At 45.6% G+C, this 21,629-nt stretch overlaps 1 protein-coding gene and 1 long non-coding RNA gene across 4 annotated transcripts in view; one reads left to right on the forward strand and one right to left on the reverse strand.

The window, feature by feature from the left end:
* The window catches only part of LOC119979468, a 52,154-nt gene extending 47,006 nt beyond the window's left edge, over positions 1-5,148 (forward strand). The window contains exon 6 of the long non-coding RNA XR_005463731.1: positions 3,731-5,148. This is a non-coding gene — a long non-coding RNA (uncharacterized LOC119979468). The remainder of the gene's footprint in view (positions 1-3,730) is intronic.
* The window catches only part of LOC119979467 (C-terminal-binding protein 2), a 352,842-nt gene that overhangs the window by 204,604 nt on the left and 126,609 nt on the right, over positions 1-21,629 (reverse strand). The gene's annotated exons all lie outside the window — the stretch shown is intronic.

A 21,629-nucleotide genomic window follows, 5' to 3' on the forward strand; every position in this document is an offset into this window, starting at 1 on the left:
ACCAGACCATGAGTTTACAGGTTGTGAGTCAATATAATTCTATTGCTGCTGATAGCCCATGATGCCTCATGGATTCTCTGTTTCAAGATGCTAGATCCGTTCTGAATCTAAGTGCCACACAACTTGGAGAATATCCGGAGTGTGAAGATGGAATGCCTTCACAAAGCCTGCGCGATGGTCAGGGACAGCATCTGTGACAGGGGATTGGTAAGCTCAACAGGAGGTTTTTCTCTCACTACCTGCCACAGGTTCAGTCTGGCAGAAGTGTCCTTCAGGATTCAATCAGTTTGATTGATAATGGTGTTACCAAGAAACCAAATTCCCCATCCAGACTATATTCTGCCCTTTTCCACCCTCAATACTTCTTCCGATATCTTCAACATGGAGAACGTAGAACGTACATAAAACGTAGACCAAACCGTGCAGGAGGCCGCCATTCGGCCCATCGAGTCTGCACCGACCCACTTAAGCCCTCACCTCCACCCTACCCCCGTAACCCAATAACCCCTCCTAACCTTTTTGGTCACTAAAGGCAATTTATCATGGCCAATCCACCTAACCTGCATGTCTTTGGACTGTGGGGGGGGGGGGGGGGGAGAAGAGAACTGGAGCACCTGGAGGAACCCCACGCAGACACAGGGAGAACGTGCAGACACCTCACAGACAGTGACCCAGCGGGGAATCGAACCTGGGACCCTGGCGCTGTGAAGCCACAGTGCTATCCACGTGTGCTACCGTGCTTCCCAGTAGGGAGAGAGCGAGAGCGAGAGATAGAGATAGAGATAGAGATAGAGATAGAGATAGAGATAGAGATAGAGATAGAGATAGAGATAGAGATAGAGATAGAGATAGAGATAGAGATAGATAGATAGATAGATAGTAAGCAGCGGAGATTTCATTACCCATCAATGATTGATGCCATGAGCTCTGCTGGGTCTATCCTGTCAGTGGCACAGGACATACCCAGGGATGCTGATGGTGGTATCTGGGACATTGGCTCTCAGGTGTGATTGTGAATATGATTATGTCAGGCTATTGCTTGACTAGTCTCGTGAATAGCTCTCCTAATTTTGGCACAAGCCCCAGATGTTAGTAAGGAGGACTTTGCAGGGGTGTCAGCTTGTGCCACTGTCATTTTTGTGCTTAGGTAGTTGCCAGGTGATCTGTCTGATTTTATTCCAGCACATTAACCAGTGGAAATCCTTTCTCCCTCACCAAAACATCTTCTAATTTTGAATACCTTTATCTGATGCCTTCATAACCTTCTTTGTTCTAAGTTACTTCCAGATAGACATTGGAAATAAATGTCACTCCTTCCTTCCCTATGTACAGTATGCGTTGTTTGTACAGCATGCAAGAAACAATACTTTTCACTGTATACTAATACATGTGACAATAATAAATCAAATCAAACAACCATATTTATTAAGCCAAAGCTAGTTAACTGTAATAACTTATTGGATCATTATATGCTATTGTAACACTGTAATGCATGAATCGCTATATATCATAACATAGTCAAAGGAAATAATTCAATTCCAAATGTTACAATTAGAGCTGAGATGAGGAGGAACTACTTCTCGTAGAGGATGGTGCATGTGTGGAATCCCGCTGCTCCATAGTGCAGTGGAATCTGAGTCATTAATTGGCTTCAAGAAGGAGATAGATATATTTCTGATTTTAAAAAACAGGTTAAAGGGATATGGGGAACAGGTAGGAAGGTAGATTTGAGGCCAAGAAGAGATCAGCCATGATCTGATTGACTGGCAGATTTGAAGGGCTGAACTGCCTACTTCTGCTCCTAATTCCTATGTTCCTATGTTCTTACACCCCGGAAATTTGAAGAATTGTTAACACACTATTCTATACTATCAAACTGAAAAAATCAGCCAGGGAAATGAGAGGACATACAGAACTTGGACTGGAACAGTTACACGGGCGTTTAACATATATATGAGCCTGGAGCCCAGTTACCAGTGGATAACCGCAGGGATCAGTTCTAGGTCCTCTGCTGTTTGTGATTTTCATTAACGACTTGGATGAGGGAGTTGAAGGGTGGGTCAGTAAATTTGCAGATGATACGAAGATTGGTGGAGTTGTGGATAGTGAGGAGGGCTGTTGTCGGCTTCAAAGAGACATAGATAGGATGCAGAGCTGGGCTGAGAAGTGGCAGATGGAGTTTAACCCTGACAAGTGTGAGGTTGTCCATTTTGGAAGGACAAATATGAATGCGGAATACAGGGTTAACGGTAGGGTTCTTGGCAATGTAGAGGAGCAGAGAGATCTTGGGGTCTATGTTCATAGATCTTTGAAAGTTGCCACTCAAGTGGATAGAGCTGTGAAGAAGGCCTATGGTTTGCTAGCGTTCATTAGCAGAGGGATTGAATTTCAGAGCCGTGAGGTGATGATGCAGCTGTACAAAACCTTGGTCAGGCCACATTTGGAGTAGTGTGTGCAGTTCTGGCCACCTCATTTTAGGAAGGATGTGGAAGCTTTGGAAAAAGTGCAAAGAAGACTTACCAGGATGTTGCCTGGAATGGAGTGTCGGTCTTACGAGGAAAGGTTGAGGGTGCTAGGCCTTTTCTCATTAGAACGGAGAAGGATGAGAGGCGACTTGATAGAGGTTTATAAGAGGATCAGGGGAATAGATAGAGTAGACAGTCAGAGACCCGGGTGGAACAAACCATTACAAGGGGACATAAATTTAAGGTAAATGGTGGAAGATATAGGGGGGATATCAGAGGTAGGTTCTTTACCCAGAGAGTAGTGGGGGCATGGAATGCACTGCCTGTGGAAGTAGTTGAGTCGGAAACGTTAGGGACCTTCAAGCGGCTATTGGATAGGTACATGGATTAGGGTAGAATAATGAAGTGTAGATAAATTTCTTCTTAAGGGCAGCACGGTAGCATTGTCGATAGCACAATTGCTTCACAGCTCCAGGGTCCCAAGTTTGATTTCGACTTGGGTCACTGTCTGTGTAGAGTCTGCACATCCTCCCAGTGTGTGCGTGGGTCTCCTCCGGGTACTCCGGTTTCCTCCCACAGTCCAAAGATGTGCAGGTTGGGTGGATTGGCCATGATAAATTGCCCTTAGCGTCCAAAATTCTATGATTAACCTAGGACAAAAGTTCGGCACTACATCGTGGGCTGAAGGGCCTGTTCTGTGCTGTATTTCTCTATATCTCAATATATTAAATATTCATGAAGGCCTGCCTTCTCAACCTTGCCCCTTGCCTGTGGTGTGGTGAAAAGCAGCCTATGGTCATTTAGGACCTATGGTGACTTTACTTTTACTTTAAAGTATTCATTAACATGCTCGAGGAAATAGGCTTCCTGATAGTTCAGAATATAGGTGTGTGTCAGGGGAGATGAATTAAGTTTTAAAAATTAAAGGCCTTCCACTTAACTGCTGGAACAATTAAAGAGGCTATCTTGTTTAAGTGCTTTCAGAAGAGGACAGTAATCCTCTTTTCGTCATTAATTGCTCAACTTCTTTTAATGCCAAATATTACAATGCTGAAGTGGAGAAATGCATAGAACTTAGTTTCTTTGCTGCAGTTACTGGGAATGAAGTCGGCCGTGATCTTATTGAATGGCGGAGCAGGGGGGGCGCTACTCCTGCTCCTAATTCATTATGTTTGCATGCTCATTTTCAATTTTCGGTTCAATGAATTTGAATTCTGTCAGTCTTCTGCCAAGTTTTGTTCTTAAATCAGCACTTTAAATCGCAGATACAGTTGGGAACCCTGAGGCCAGGAGCTGGTTTACAGATTCCAGGATTCAAGTCCAAAGAGAAAGGCAGTTGAAGTCTCTTCCCTCAGTCTGGTATAATAGCAATGTGTTCAAAAAATAATTACAGGATTTGCTGCCATTTTCTCCCGTTCATATGTGTCAATGGTTTTCAATTATGTATCTCAACATTTTCTTAGTTGTGTTTATTTGCAGGGCAGGAAGTTCATTGCTGTGAAATATTTTACTGTGGGGATAATGATATCTCTGACGGCATGTAAAGGAATTTGCCGCTGACTTTGAGAACACCAAAGCAATGCTCCCTTCGGATACTATAATAAAGGCGGTTATGATTTAAATCCAGCACACTTTTCTGACATACCATCAATGAATCATCAACCTTGTGTAACCCCCGCCCACACCCCAAATTATTAGACATAATTTTTCTTTACAGACGAAGCTTTTAATTCCCTCTCAGCCCTGTAAGTCCTTCTCCCCCATTTTTTGCAAGCACACAACTTTAATCACTGCTTTCTTGGAGGTGTTGCAACATGTAGTAACAATACTGAGTCACTCATTAACTGTCGTGACAGGAATACAGCTAGTATAAATAGTGCATGGTGCACTAATTCAACATTGAAAATGTTGAGAAAACGTGTCCGCTCATTGAGTCAGCCAGGGCATCCACCAAAGCTTGCATCACAAAGGAGGCCTTTTAGATTATTGTAGCTAGCACAATGGAACAGCAAAGGCAATCCACTAATAATCAAGGGTTCTCTGCCTGCGTCTGATGACATTGTGTGGAAAAGTGAACGTGCGTGCACACGTGTGTATACTATGTGCCCACTCAGTACACACGTAGCATCATATTTGAAGAAAAATACCAAAGTAAGAAAATGGAGTTACTCAGCAGTGTAATGTATGCACCTACCCAAGGGCCCCGACAAACATGGAGCTTCCGAGATGTGGTTCACAAAACACAAACATCTCAGCTCAACTAGGCTTTTATTTACTGCTCACTCATTTTTTTTCCAAGTCTTACACTTCACCAACCTCAAGCTGTGGATAATAAGCTTTATTATCCACAGTTCAAAATGCATTCAAAACATGGAGAATATGGATTTAAATGCTCTATATGACCCAATAAAGGATCCATACTGTGTGCTTGTGCCCTATGAAGATAAAAGTTTTGACCACCTGTTCTGAGAGATAACCTATTGGAATGGGAGGGTATGAGCAAGATTTAAAGGTGGGCAATTTGCGAGAGCTTCTGAGGATCTTCTTGTGGTTCTGTCAGTTATGTACCTTGAGTTCAAGAAAGAAATGGGAGGAAGACCTGGGGATTGAAATAGGGTGGGGACTCTCCAGCGAAGCACTGCATAGGGTCAACTCCACCTCCATGTGAGCAAGACTCAACCTGATGCAACTAAAAGTGGTACATAGAGCCCACTTAACAAGAACCTGGATGAGTAGGTTCTTTCCGGAGGTGGAGGATAGACGTGAACGGAGCCAAGAAGGCCCGGCCAACCATGCCCACATGTTCTTGTCTTGCCCCAGACTTGCGGGGTACTGGACAGCCTTCTTTGAGGCTATGTCCAAAGTGGTGGGAATGAGGGTGGAGCCTTGCCCAAAAGTGGCGGTCTTCAGCATATCAGACCAGCCAGATCTATTCCTGGGGCGGAGGGCGGACACCCTTGCCTTTGCCTCCCTGATCGGCTGGCGGGCAGCTGCACCACCCAAAGCTGCAGACTGGCTGTCCGACCTCTCAGAATCTCTCCAAATTGAGAAAATCAAATTTGCCATCCGAGGGTCGGTCGACGGCTTCCACAGAACATGGGAGCCATTCACCCAACTGTCCCCGGACTTGTTTGCGGCCAACGAACAAACAGAAGAATAGTCAGGTAGCCAAGAATCAGGGGAAAGTAGCCAAGGTGTGAGAGGGAGGGATAAACCGGGGGTGGGGACAGCCAAATCTAAGAGAAAAAAAAGGCGAACCACAGGAGAGGGGGGGGGGGGGGGGGGGGGGAAAGAGAGGAGACAGGGAGGAACCAGAGAGGGGGAGGGTGGGGGGAGGTAAGGGAATGATAGCCGGAAGGAGAGCAGATGATAACAAACTTGGAAAACACAGGAACAGAGAGCAAGGGAAGCATGGACAAAAGCCGGGACGAACAGCCGAAGAGGAGATGAATGCAAGATGACAACGGCAGTGAAAACCGTCCGGGCGAAGCAAGTAACAATACCAACACCAGATCTATGCTCATATTGCCCTCTCTGAATTGGACATAACTAATGCAATTGTTTCTCCAGCACCCAAATGTATATGCACCTCCCCAGTTTCCTTCCCCCCCCCCCCCCCCCCCCCCTCCCCCGTGGTTCGCCTTTCTACGTGTGTTAAAAATATTGCTAACTGTACAGAGTTGCTGTTGAACAAGTGCACAATATCCTACCCGTTTTTTTTGTTAGTTTAGTTTTCTTCTCTTCTATATATATATATAAATATATATATATATTTATATTTTATTCTGTGTACAAAACTGTAAATATAATTTGTTCAAAAACCCAATAAAAAACATTTATTTTTTTAAAAATATTTAGAAACAATGATGTTAGTATGGACATTAAGTTTATTTACTCAGGGGAGAAAATGCAAGTTCCAAAAAAATGTTAGCTTGTTCAACAATGTTTTTACTTTGATTGATCAATAAATGTTGTGCAATCTTTCTGGGGGAAAAAATGTGCCTCGGGTTACTGACCAAGATGCTCTTGGATGTGTACATGGAGCCAGTGCCCTATTCCAGTTACACCCCACGTGTTTTGGAGTATTTCTGCAGTCACTTACTTTGAGCTTTTTCTGCTTCAGAGTTTTCCATCCATTCTTATGCTTCTGTATACAATCCAGTTGAGAAGACGGAGCTCCAATAGCAGCAATAGGGTCTCTATGACCAGACACCACTGCTCGTTCTTGGAGATCTCAGACTTTCTCTTTTGTGGCTTTGCTGAACGCATCTCCAAGCACCCCTAAGTCAATCTTCACACACCTTGTACTGTGCATTTCACACAATTGCTACAGTGCAGGGGGGAGATATTTGGTCAAACATGTCTGCACAGGCTCTCCAGCAAGCCTCTTGGCTTAGTGCCATTCCCCCGTGCCTCTGCACAACACTATGGCATCAACAGCGGGAGCTTTCATGACGGACGCTCCAGCTCGGTTTGCCTGAGGTCTTCCCTATGGACGTTACTAACATTGGGCTAGACTCTGCGCTCCCCCAGCCGCATGTTTCTCGACTGCGCTTCGTTCACTGGCTATGGGGTTTACATCCTCCTGCTGATTGTCAATGGATTTTCCATTGTAACTACCCAACACCGCCGGGAAACCCCAGCGGCAGGGGTGCGCTGCCAGCGGGAAAAGAGAGTCCAATAGCCGGAGAATTCCAGCCATTATCTATTGCCTGCAATGCAGCCATCTCTTGTTGTAGCACAGGTGGATCCACAATTCAAGCCAGATTCAACTTGCATCATCTCATGCAATGAAGCAATAACAACTTGCTCAAATCTCCACATCCCCGGAGTAGCCACCATTCACTGGTCAAAATTACAAGGCAACCCAGTAGGGCCCCTGCCCCTCCCAGTAGGGCTTGCTCTGCAGCAGACAGCCCTCCTGAATATGGTGAACTTTAACCCATCACCAATAACTCCTGACCACTGTGAACTTTGACCTGGGCAAAGTCGCAAAGCAAACCCAGTGAAATCAGGCATTTAAGGCATTAGCTGCGAGATGGCTCGACTTGGGTAAAAGAATGATATTATCATAGCCCTGATAAGAAATAGATGCTTTCTGTACAAATGGAATTCTGTGCAAAATACAGAAGTGCTGCTGCAGCCTTTTCCCCAAAAAAGGGAAGGGCGAAAAATAAATAAGCTGTAAGCAAGTTGAACAATACAGCTCTATGCTTTTGAATCAATCCGCATGCTGCAATGCCATTAGAAAGGCTTCTATGTTGGTTGAGCATCTCATTAATAAGCTGACTTCTGAGTGTTCCTACACAACACACGTCAACAGTGCTGGACTTATTGGAGAATTCACTGCAGGTTTACAAGTGATAAAGCGATAAATTGTATTGGAAGTCCAATTTCCTTGTGTTCATTCAGTACAAAGGCTAGATGTTGCCCTCATTCTTATTACTAATTGAAATATTCTCTCCATTCAGTACATTACACAATGATAAGACATAAAATCTGGCCAAGAAAGACAAAGGTTTTAAAAACTGCAGAACCAGAGCATTTGCATGTAGTTTTCGATAAAGAAGTAATTAGTATTTGAGGAGATAAGGGTCGTTTGAGTTTAAATGTTTTATTTTAGGCACAAGATAATAATCTTGAGACCTGGTAATTACATAATAATTCTCATATCCCCGCTATGCAGTGGGTTTTCTCTCAGTAGGTCATGTTCGAGACTCTCTTAATGGCACTTCACACATTCTTATAAATAAATATCTCATAAATGCTCTGAGCTTAGCAAACTCAGGGATTTTATTGGAATCATTTGAAAAATATCCTTTACAAGAGAATCTGTTGCCTGTTTTAAATTACTCAATGATGACTGAGTCTTTACAAACAACACTGTTTGTTCTACAGTCAGGCTAGGTGGTGCATGTGAGCGATGTACTTTCAACTCTGGCACCTGTTTAAATTCAATCCAGATGAAACTCTGCCTCTATCCATCTCTCTCCCCCTCTCTCTGACAGCTGCTAGAAGTCTTAAGTGGTAATGAGTTTAATGAATTCTGGCCCTATCCAGGACAATGAGATTTTAGCACTCATTCACCAGTCTCAAGATAGAAAGCACAGCAAAATGGAAATGTCTTGTTGATGCTGTAGACACCTCTCAATGGATTTCTGTATGAATTCATAGACTGATGGGTTTCACACTCATTTACATTTCATTTGACCCAAGAAACCTTTATTCTTTCATTGCCCACAAGAGGAAAACCTTTGCACTTTCCGTTATTTGTGTATGCGACAGCTATTTATATTTGTTGAAAAGATGTCGAGAAAGGATACGCAGTTGAACTCGGGACCGTACTTACAATGAGTTCCTGCCAACATAATTCTTTGATTTGTCAATATTACGGAGTAAATCAATAACGCAGGAAGGGAAGCTCCATTTATTTGATCAAAACTATCCTATTTGATTGCTTTCCATATCAGAGTCAGAACACCTTACGATGCAGGGACAGGAAAGTATCAAGAAATAACTTTTTTTAAAGTATGTAATCAGCTTTGTTTAAAAGCTTTGTGCATGAGCAATGGGAGGAAGCGAGAAAGAGACATGCAGAAATGTGAAGTTTTCTTTTGGTGCTCTACAGTGTCCATTTTATTCCAAGCATTAGTTTATCTTGCTTCCTCAGCCAAATCTTCAAAACCTGAGAGAAGCCCAACTAAAACATTTGGAAACTGCCCACGCAACCATGAGAGGCCATGAGAGGCAGCCAGGAATGGAGACATGTACTCGTATAACGACCCAACACCAAGCTACGGCAGGTATCAAGCCTGATTTTGTGGACCTTTCTGTCGCACTCGCGAAAAAACAAGACCGGGACAGTTCCAAAATGGTCACAGATTTTAGACTGTTAAGACAATGCTCTCTCCCTCAAACCTTCACAGCAAATTGTAAAATTGTTTGAATATTCATTACAATAATGACCACGCTGGCACCTTTTTTCCAAAATTGAGTCTCGCTGGACATTGTTTTTGTTTAAGCAAATATGACCAGTTTATACTGGAACTACCGATGGTGCACTGCATCAATGCTTCAAAAACCAGCCACACACAACAAAAAGCAGCCCATTGACACCAATATAAAAACAACTAAATAATGGGGCATTTACGCCAGACACAGGCCTTTTTCAATCCCCCTAAATGGCCTCCACATGAAGGAACATCTGGCTGCTAATTTCTGTCTAGACACTTGTGATTGTAATACCTCCTTCCTACCTACATCAAAGAGGAGCTGCTACATTTACCAGTATAAATGCCCTGAAGCTTGTGAACGCTTGTTCATTTGAGACTATTTCCATAAAATAGCCCAGGCTATTTGTTGGGCATAAATTAATTAATTTCTCATTTTATTACAAAAGTTTTCTTAATTATCAGACATTAGAACAATGCCTTATATTTCTCATTTAGAACGACTTGTTACACCCTGCTGCTTGGAGTAACTCAATCTTCAATAACTGTTCTCAATCGTCCCCATCCAAACTCCCACTCCAGCCAATACCACAAACTCATAACCCGGTGAACTGTAACCCCAAAATACCCACGCATTAGCCAGTTAAGTTTCTTTTATATTATTATGGAGTAGGTCCATTCAGTTCAGTTTTTTCAGCTCAATAAATAACTTGCTGCTGACATAATGCCAGTCTCAAATGTTGCATTAAAACTCTCCAAACCCCACCTTGGATAGCAGATGATTATTAAAACCAATTCACCATCAGGGCTACAACTTAAGCTTCATCCAGAGGTACCAGCAGCGTGCAACCTCACATGCCCAACCTTCTTCCTTTACGTCCCAAAGGCAGGAGGGTGAATCCTGACACAGGTCCGATGAATTCCAAACTAGTACGATCCATTGAGATTTCAGTAAAGTGGAGGTTCTGCGGTAGGTTTGTGCATTGATTCAAAAAACTGTATCCATTTGAACTGTAAAATACACTGAGCAACACGACAATAAGGGACACTTACACCCATGCTTATTCAGACGTGATCCTGGGACACTCATGAGCCACCCCTCACACCCCAACCAGTACTTTTTCAGCTCTAATTACCACCCTAATGACACACTAGCAGGCCTACAAAAATTAACTGTGTCAATGTTATTACCGCTGGAATCAAGAAGCAGATAAAACTGTGCACAAACAAGCCACTGGCACACAGATACTGCTCTCCAAGAATTCGAGTTAAAACAAGGCCAATATAAAAGATTAGATGGTGACAACAAATTTACTCCTGGTGGGGTTGTTGGTTGAAACAATTTGAGGTGATGAATTGAGAATATCACAATAAAACGTGCTTTGTTAAAACATTAAAATGTATTGGCTAAAGTGTGATCTTTCCTATAGTGACAATTCTGAAATGTTAGCCTTTTCAGATACTGATTAAGCCATTGTTGGTCTCTAGCCTTTTCTTTTTATTGCAGATTTTCAAGCATTATCGGTTACTACTCCCCTTTCAACTGTTAAAATATAACTTCAGGGCTCGGGTGAACAGAATCAAAAGTCATTGTATTTTCCAGTTCCAGTCCCACCTTCCTCCACTCCCCTGTAAGGTTGTAATTTTCTTGAAGCTCCACAGGAGGCAGAGAAAGTGCCAAGCCCCTGCTGACAGCTCTAACACCTATTTGTTATATTCATGCCACACTTCTGTAACTCGATTGCTGTAAAATTAATTCTGAGCTGCTTTCGGAGGGGAAGGTTATCACTGGGTTTGTGCTCCGTACAAAAAGAAAGAGACCTTGACTATAGTTTCCCCAAATCGAACAAATTAACTGGATGCACTTATCTTCTGCGTACATTGGGAAACGGTCACTTTTGGAATGCCTGGCTATGCTCAAGCCTTTTTCCCCCTTTACGAGAACTTTTGAAAATGGAGCACAAGGTAGTAAAAAGCCTGCTGAAATTTAAAAGAGGAATTGAATGCAGAATTAGATAGCAGTTATTATGAAGGGTGTATAAAAATACCAGCATTGACAAATTGTGAAATGTTGAAAGTAAGATCATTCAGCTAGGAAAGAGGGTGTAGGAATGGCAAAGACACACTTCCCAGCAGGAGTAACAGTCAGTGCTGGAGCCCTGGCAGTTTTTAACTCCCTAGCTCAGGGACACTAAAGCTAATTAAGGGGCCCCCCTGGTTGAAGCTGGTTAATTCAGCATGGAGTAGAGACCAACATGGGACTATGCGGATTAATAGGGCTTAATGTTACACTGCTAAGATTTAAAGTCAATCCTGGATATGGTTAAAATATTACGGCTGTGAAGGAAAAACACACTCAATTAATTATTTATCTTGAAACCCTTGGTTAATAATACATTGGAGGGTGAAATGTCCTCAGTCTGAATATTTAAGGGACCATTTCAGAAACATTCTGCACTGGAAACTCTGGCACTATATAACTGGTTCCAGTTTATAAGTTTCATTTGTGAACAAGCGGAAACAGACCTGCATTTCCATTTGCACCAGGACTGTTACTCCAAGCAGTGGCTGGAGTTAACACTTTAATCAGTCCAGTTTAAACTTTAGTTCACAAGCTGAAAGTCAGCCCGGTGAAGTCTAAAAATATATGAAGAGAATGGTGAATTCCAGAAAGGATTAAAAAGCATTTAATATCCCCGCATATCTAGATATCTTATAACATTGGCACAAACTCACTTGTCTAACACCAGCAAAGAGACAGAGCCATGGAGTATATTAGCATAATAACAATACACTAGTAACATAATCAGGAACATTTGTTTCAGATACTTAAATATTAATATCAACTTAATGCCAAGGTTTCCTATGCAAATAGGACAGTTCATTCAATCCCTGTTTTACATGCCATCCTATTTTTAACATTCAAACTACAGAGGCACTTGAAGCCAACATTGTCATGTCACAGTGTAAACTTTGTATCACAGCGGAGTGATTGCTGCAGGTTCATTTAACTTCCGCATAACGGACCAAAACAAGAGTCCAACAAACAGAAAGTGGCTCCCGTGCAGGGAGGTAGGTGGGAGGCTTATAATCCTGGGAATGTTGGGAAAGTTTGTCAAAGACATCAAATCCACCTAACTTTGATGTCGTCACGGAACAGGAAAAATATGCCTCTTCCGTCATCCCTCACCTTACGGAGTGCACGTATGCATTTCCACACATGTCTGCATTTTGTGAAGGTGTCCCATAACCAATTGGGAGGGGGTTACCATATGGTGCACTATCTGCACCCACGGTAAACGAATAAATAAAATTGCTCTCCCCCACGACTTTTTTTATCCCAGGTTTCACTGAAACCTTCTGTTCAAACTTTGTAAATTTGATTCTGCATAACCGCAATGATAATTGTAAACTGCAGATCTTAAATTCACCCTGGAGGAACAATTTTACACATGCTGTACAGTATATCTCGAACACACAACAAAGACAAGGCTTTTAAGTGTGAAATGCCGTTAAGTAAAATATCTAAGCATTTGCTTCTGGGGGCTTGAAATTCAGATAGGACTGGAAACGATTCTCTGGTTACAGTACAAAGCGAGGAATGAGAAATTGCGCCTCACGACCTTCAGTATAATTAAAAGCTCAAGAGTAAAACCGCTGGTATTACTCAAATCACGTTCAGCCATAATTTAACAAGAATCAGGTAAAGTGCTGCAAAACGCAGATAAAATGTACCATAGAAACAAAAACATACTTGAAATGTCTACTGGGGTTGCAGCTACAGATATTTTCATATTGAAGTGACTTGACCGTATAAGATAAAGATGGGAACCACTATAAAACCAGTGGCACTGGAGATCCAAATTTTACACAGGCTGTTCTCAGTCTCGCTTATCTGTTTTGAACTTGGAACATTAGCAGGAACAAATGAAAATAGAGGGGTGGAGTGCTCTCTGAACAATGCTCTCCTGAGTCTCTGACTGTGGGAGGGGGCAGCACGGTCGCGTAGTGGGTTAGCCCTGCAGCCTCACGGGTTCGATCCCGGCTCTGGGTCACTGTCCATGTGGAGTTTGCACATTCTCCCCGTGTTTGCGTGGGTTTAGCCCCCACAACCCAAAGATGCGCAGGCTAGGTGGATTGGTCACGCTAAATTGTCCCTTAATTGGAAAAAATGAATTGTGTACACTAAATTTATTTTTAAAAAAGTGACTGCGGGAGACTCACCTTGCAGGACACCCAAAAAGCAAACTCAATCGGACTTCACTTGGGGGAGCGGCCTCATTGTCAGCCTTTTGGTGTCTGATTGATGAACGAGCATTGGAAGGGTCGGGTTCCAGTGCTGCTGCTGACAGCCACGCACTGCCCTTGCTGCCCTCTGCCACAACCTCCTCCTGTAATCACTCACCAGCGGCCTGGCTCCCTCAGCAACCTCAGGTGGATGCATTATTGGTGGCAGCCACCGCCACCTTGGTAGTGTGGAAACACAATGCACACCTGCCAGCCTCTGACTGGCCGACAGTTGTGGGGGTTAGTATGGGGTGGTGAGTATTCCACTCCACCTAGGGAAGGAACGCCGCGGCCCAGTTAAATGCTTGATTAGCAATTAACTCAACGGACTTTCACAAAAGTAGCAGTCCTTAATTAGACAGGGAACCAGTTTCTGTGACCATGAAGGGGACGAGTTGGTCAAAACTCTTGTTTTTTAAATAATTATTTTTTCCTAATTAAGGGGCGATTTAGCATGGTCAATCCACCTACGCTGCACATCCCTGTGGGTTGTGGGGGCGAGACCCACGGAGACATAGGGAGAATGTACAAACTCCACAAGGACAGTGACCCATGGCTGGGATGGAACCCGGGTCCTCGGTGCCATGAGACAGCAGTGCTAACCACTGCGCCGCCCGTGTCACCCTCGGTCAAAATTCTAACAAGTAACCTTTTCCTCCCGTGGGACTCGGAAACAGGCCCAACACCTGCTTCCTGCCAACAGAGTGAAAACTCAGTCCTGAATTTCAAGCTTTGAATAATAATAGCATCAAGAAATGCATTATTATAGAATCATAGAATTTACAGTGCAGGAGGTCATTCGACCTCTGCACCGGCCCTTGGAAAGAGCATCCTACTTAAGCCTACGCCTCCACCTCAGTTTCAAATTCCTTGGGGTGCACATCACCAAAAATCTGTCCTGGTCCACTAACATCGACGCTATCACCAAGAAAGCACAACAGCGCCTATACTTCCTCAGGAAACTAAGGAAATTCGGCATGTCCACATTAACCCTTACCAACCTTTACAGATGCACCATAGAAAGCATCCTATCGGGCTGCATCACAGCCTGGTATGGCAACTGCTCGGCCCAGGACCGCAAGGAACTTTAGACAGTCGTGAATACCGCCCAGTCCATCACACGAACCTGCCTCCCATCCATGGACTCCATCTACACCTCCCACTGCCTGGGCTAAAGCGGGCAACATAATCAGGATCCCTCCCACCCGGCTTACTCACTTTTCCAACTTCTTGCATCGGGCAGGAGATACAGAAGTCTGAGAACACGCACGAACAGACTCAAAAACAGCTTGTTCCCCACTGTCACCAGACTCCTAAATGACCCTCTTATTGACTGACCTCATTAACATTACGCCCTGCATGCTTCATCCGATGCCAGTGATTATGTAGTTACATTGTATATCTTGTGTTGCCCTATTATGTATTTTCTTGAATTTTGTTTAATTCCCTTTTCTTCCCATGTACTTAATGATCTGTTGAGCTGCTTGCAGAAAAATACTTTTCACTGTACCTCGGTACACGTGACAATAAACAAATCCAATCCAATCCAATCCCTATCCCCGTAACCCCACCTAACCTTTTGGAAACTAAGGGACAATTTAGCATAGCCAATTCATGTAACCCGCACATCTTTGGACTGTAGGAGGAAACCGAAGCATTCGGAGGAAACCCACACAGTCACCTGAGGCTGGTATTGAACCTGGGTCCCTGGAGCTGTGAGGTAGCAGTGCTAACCACTGTGCCACCGTGCCTGACACCAATCAATCCCAAAGGTAGTTAACAAGAACTGTGGTTTTAATCAGCCAGAATGTGCCCACCAGTAGCTCCTCCCGCACTGAGAGGCTGTCCCGGGTCGAAGGGTATACCTTCTCAGAGGGGCAGAGCCAATAACATCAACACAACAACAGTAACAGTGAGTAAATACAATAATATATTCAGCAGCCATACGTGGCTCACCACAGTCACCCCGTTAAAGAAAAGTCCGGCGGGGTGAAGTGGACTCACGGGTTCAGTCTCACAGGAGGCTGTATTGTCCGCTGTGAACATCGCAGTGTAGGCGCCGAGATCGAGACCTTCGACTCCGGGAGCACGTCGTTCTCACAGACAGGGTGACGGCATAGGGGCGGTGCTAATGGACCCGGATGAGTTGATGGGGTAGATGGGGAGGTAGAAGGAAGCGGTGAGGTGATGGTGGGCGCAGGGGTACCCGCGGGTGCCAGGTCCCTGAGGGAGACTGTGTCCTGCCGCCCATCGTGTTGTGTCACGTATGCATACTGAGGGTTCACATGGAGGAGGTGAACCCTCTCGACCAAGGGGTCTGCCATATGGCTCCTCACGTGCTTCCGGAGGAGTACCGGCCGAGGAGTCCTGAGCCAGGTTGGAAGCGAGACCCCGGAGACCGATGTCCTGGGAAAGACAAATAGATGGTCGTGAGGGGTCTCGTTAGTGACCGGATGGAGTGGAGCGCGTCAGGGAGGACCTCCTGGCAGCGGGCGACTGGGAGACTTCTAGACCGTAGGGCCAGAAGGATGGCCTTCCAGACCGTAGCACTCTCCCTCTCCACCTGCTCGTTTCCCCTGGGGTTGTAGCTGGTACTCCTGCTCGAGGCGATGCACTTACTGAGCAACTACTGACGCAGCTCATCGCTCATGAATGAGAATCCCCAATCGTTGTGAATATTAGTGGGGAAACCGAACAGGGTGAAAATGCTGCGCAGGGCCTTGATGACTGTGGCAGAGGTCATGTCGGGGCATGGGATGGCGAAAGGAAAATGTGAGTACTCATCAACAACGTTGAGAAAGTACACGTTACGATCAGTGGAGGGGAGTGGCCCTTTGAAATTCATACTGAACTGTTCAAAAGTGCGGGAGGCTTTCGCCAGGTGGGCCTTGTCTGGCCAATAGAAGTGCGGCTTGCACTCCGCACAGACGTGGCGGTCCCTGGTCATGGCCTTGACCTCCTCTGTGGAGTAGGGCAGGTTGCGGGCCTTGACAAAGTGGAGAAGCCGGGTGACCCCCGAGTGACAGAGGTCATTGTGGATAGCCCGTAACCGGTCAGCCTGCGCATTGGCGCAGGTGCCACGGGACAGGGCATCTGGGGGCTTATTGAGCTTCCCAGGACGATACCTGGTTATATCGTAGTTATAGGTGGAGAGTTCGATCTTCCACCGCAAAATCTTATCGTTCTCAATTTTGCCCCACTGCGTATTGTTGAACATGAAGGCAACCGACCATTGGTCTGTGAGGAGAGTGAATCTCCTGCCGGACAGGTAATGCCTCCAGTGCCGCACAGCTTCCACAATGGCTTGCGCCTCCTTTTCAACAGAGGAGTGTCGAATTTCGAAGGCATAGAGGGTATGGGGAAAAAAGGCGACAGGCCTCCCTGCCTAGTTCAGAGTGGCTGCCAGGCAAAATCAGATGCATCGCTTTCCACCTGGAACGGGATGGATTCATCCACGGCGTGCATCGTGGCCTTGGCAATTTCGGATCTGATGCAGTTGAAGGCCAGGTGGGCCTCAGCCGTCAGAGGAAAAGTGGTGGACTTAATGAGTGGGCGGGCTTTGTCCGCGTAGTTGGGGACCCACTGGGCATAGTAGGAGAAGAACCCCAAGCACCTTTTCAGGGCCTTGGGGCAGTGGGGAAGGGGGAGTTGCATGCGGTCGGGGTCAGGCCCTAGAACTCTGTTTTCCACGACATAGCCGAGGATGGCTAGCCGGATTGTGCGGAAAATGCATTTCTCCTTATTATATGTCAAATTAAGGAGTCAGACAGTGCGGATGAATTTTTGAAGGTTGGCGTCGTGGTCCTGCAAGTCATGGCCGCATATGGTAACATCATCCAAATACGGGAACGTGGCCTGCAGCCCGTACTGTTCGACCATTCAGTCCATCGTTCGTTGGAAGACCAAAGTTGGTGACGCCGAAGGGGACCCTGAGGAAATGGAAGAGACGGCCATCTGCCTCAAAGGCAGGTTATTGGCGGCCCTCCCACTGGATAGGGAGCTGGTGGTACGCGGACTTCAAGTCTACCGTAGAGAAGACTCAATACTGCGCAATCTGATTGAACATGTCAGATATGCGCAGGAGGTGGTACGCATCAAGCAGCATGTACCAGTTGATTGTCTGACTGTAGTCGACTACCATCCGGTTCTTCTCCCCGGTACTGACGACCACCACTTGTACTCTTAATGGGCTATTACTAGCCTCAATGATCCCTTTCCACAGGAGTCGCTGGACCTCTGACCTGATGAAGGCCTCGTCTTGAGCACTGTACCGTCTGCTCCGGGAGGCGACAAGCTTACAGTCTGGGGTGAGGTACGCGAAGAGCGAGAGGGGCGGTCTTCAGGGTCGCGAGGCTACAGACGGAGAGGGGGCAGGGGTCCCCGGAACTTCAGGGTTAGACTACGGAGGTTGCATTGAAAGTCTAAACCCAGTAGGAGAGGGGCGCAGAGATGGGGGAGGACGTAGAGTATGAAATTGGCATTTTCGACGCCCTGTATTACCAGGTTGGCGGTGCAGTACCCCCGGATCTGCACGGAGTGTGAAGCTATCCGTGCTCCCGGAGTCGAAGAGGCAGGATGTCTCCTGCCCGTTGAGGCTGATGGCCATCATCGAGCTTTGAAGATGGCAAGGCCGGGACTGGTCAAGTTGAATGGAGCTGAGTTAATGGCGATGAGTGTTGTGCTGGTCGCAAAATGGCGGCGTCGATGAAGTCGGACAAAATGGCGGTCCCCGTGGATCGCACGTGGCGGGCGGAGTCGATGACGTCGGCCAAGATGGCGGCCCCCATGGACTGCACACGGCGAGTGACGCGTCAGCAGAGGGCGCTCCGGGCAGGCACAATGCCACACTGCGGGGTCTGTGAGTCTCAGACTGGGCTTGACAGGCTTTTAGTTTTTGATTTTTAGGCTTAGCTAGACATACCTTAGCGTAGTGGCCCTTCTTGCCACACTCGTTACACGTGGAGTTGCGAGCCGGGCAACGCTGCCTGGGGTGCTGGCCCTGACCGCAGAAGTAACAGCATGGTCCTCTGGAGCTGGATGGCTGCTGCGCAGCGCAGGAATGAAGCACGCCTGGGTCGGGCAATGGCTTCGCCTCCGACGTCCCCAAGAATGCCGCGTGGTCGGATGGGAAGGCATCCAGGCTCTGGAAGGCCACTTCCAGCAAGGTAGCCAGCTTCATAGTCTCCTCGAGGTAGAGGGCCCCCTTTTCTAGAAGCCGCTGCCGGATGTCGCTGGACCGGACACCTGCCACATTGGTGTCCCGGACCATCAGCTCCACGTGCTCGACAGCTGTGACAGTCCTAAAGTTACAACTGCGGACGAGTACTCTCAGCTCAGGCAGATATTCAGCCAGTGATTCACCCTGGTGCTGACGCCGCGTGGTCAGGAGGTGTCGAGCGAGTACCTCGTTCACCAGCCTCACGAACTGTCATTTCAGCAGTTCCACTGCCTCCGTGTACGAGGCCGCATCTCTGATGAGCTGGAAAATCCTGTGGCTCACCCGGGCGTTGAGGAGACGCTGTTTAATTTCCGGGGAGACCTCGGCGGCGAAGGAGCTGAGGGAGGACTCAAAAAAATTGAGCCAATGCTCAAATATTGCCGTAGCCTCTGGCGCCTGCCGGTCAAGATCGAGGGTTCTGGTTTTAAAACGGCTTCCATCGTAAAAAAAAATCTATCTGATTAAATTGATACCAATCAATCCAGTCGAAACGGTAGTTAACAAGAACTGTCAGCTAGAATGTGCCCACCAGTAGCTCCTCCCGCACTGAGAGGCTGTCCCGGATCGATGGGTTATATACCTTCTCAGAGGGGCGGAGCCAATAACAACATCAACACAACAAAAGTAACAGTGAGTAAATACAATAATATATACAACAGCCATACGTGGCTCACCACAGTGCCGCCCCATTATTATGTTGATAATAAAACAAATGACCTTCAAATCGATGCTGAGAAGCACTTCCAGCTTTAAAACAGGTCCCTAAACTACTCATTTCATTCACGGAAAACGGGGAGTTTGCTCCAAATCTAAATTAAAGTCCCGCTGTTCTGTCCGGTTATCACTTTAACGTGACAATTTATTTTTTATTTTTTAAAATACCACCAGGCACTGCAGTGCCATATCCGGAGTACATTGAAGTGCTGCACAGCCCCACAACAGCAGTCTCAATCTGGGATATCTGCTGATGCACACAGTCTTAAAATGAGCCATCATTCTAAAAACCAAAACTGGATTTATCTTTATTCACCCCAAATTACAATTTATGTTCAGAAACGTTTGCCAACATAGCGCAGCAAACTTTCAATACTTATCAACCAACTAGATCTATCTCTGCTGCCATGGAAACTGGGTCAAACTGAAAGGAAATAAGATAGCTGGAGCAGATACAAAATGCTAGGACTGGCAGGAATTCAGAAGTGCTTCTCTTTAAGAACAGTTGCTTTTACATGTCAGTACAATTGTATTGCACACTACTTCTAACAACTCACTCTTGTCATACTGTACACATAGTAGGTACTGGGCAGAGTTTCCTCAACTGCATTAGATGCTGACATTGTGCTGCTCAAAAGTGGCGTTGATGTGGAGATGCCGGCGTTGGGCTGGGGTGAGCACAGTAAGAAGTCTTACAACACCAGGTTAAAGTCCAACAGGATCTTGGATTCATGTCGCATTACATTCACCCCCCCACCATCTGGCCTGGACTTGCAAAATCCTACCAACTGTCCTGGCTTGAGACAATTCACACCTCTTTAACCTGGAATTACCCCTATCTCTGGATCTGTAATGATTTGATTACCCGCAAATGCTCACATTCCAAGCATTGTCTGGCATCTTTGTCTATATATATTTCTGGAACCTATCTCTTCATTCACCTGAGAAAGGGGCAGTGCTCCAAAAGCTCGTGTTTGAAACAAACCTGTTGGACTTTAACCTCGTGTTGTAAGACTGCTTACAAAAGTGGCATGTGTGCATATGACTATCAAGTGATGAGCTGTCTCTAAATGTTGTATAATGGAACAAACTGGTTCTTTTGCATCAAGCACTCCCAAATATTGTGGTTTAAATATGGAACAAATGAGGTGAGATTGTGCTTGGATGGAAGCGCAGGATAGCCATTTTCTTGCCACTGAAGTCAATGGCAGAAGAAGCCCCACCCCTCCCCCTTCCCAGGCCAATCTCACCAAACAATTTCAACAGTGCCCACTATCAGATCCACAACGATTGGTGCACTCAACTCGTTTGAACTGAGAAGTTTCAAAAATAATCCTAAAGCCACTTGCTAGCATCCCTGGCACAAATACATACAGCCTTTCAAACTTTGGCCAGTATGAATGAGCGCAAACTGACAGCGGCCTGAAGTATTGAGCAGACTCCCTGCTCCAAATTAAGGCCCAAAAAAAATAAAAATAAAGCAATCTGCCAGTTTCTTGTGCTGCCTCCAGCAGTTGAGGACAGCTGGAAATGTCGCTTCACAGCCTGGAAAACTATTCTTTATGAATTTTCCAAGAGTAGGTGCAGGAAAACATTGAAATGTGGGCTGTGCTGATTGTACAACCGCCTAAAAAGGCCTACAACGTTTGGCTGTAGCCTGACTACACATATAAATGGAGTACAGGATGCTGCAATCTTAAAGTTGCTGTTACACCCCTTCTACACATGTAAAATGAAAGCATCAATATGGAATGTCTGCCCAATGTCTTTAATCTAACTTTAAACATACCCTTAACACATTACATCGACATCAGACTCAACCTAGTCACTTTTTATGGTTGAAATTGGAAAATACCAATATTCCCACAGAATTGCAATTCCCCTCCAAATGAGCTATTAGGCCCTGCAGCTGTCAAATAAAATGGACTTTTATACTTGCGTCAAATTCAAATCCAAAGGTAAAACAATATTATTTCTAATTACTGCCGCACTGGG

Source organism: Scyliorhinus canicula, chromosome 16, assembly GCF_902713615.1.
Source record: "Scyliorhinus canicula chromosome 16, sScyCan1.1, whole genome shotgun sequence".
NCBI classification, from domain to species: Eukaryota; Metazoa; Chordata; class Chondrichthyes; order Carcharhiniformes; family Scyliorhinidae; genus Scyliorhinus; species Scyliorhinus canicula.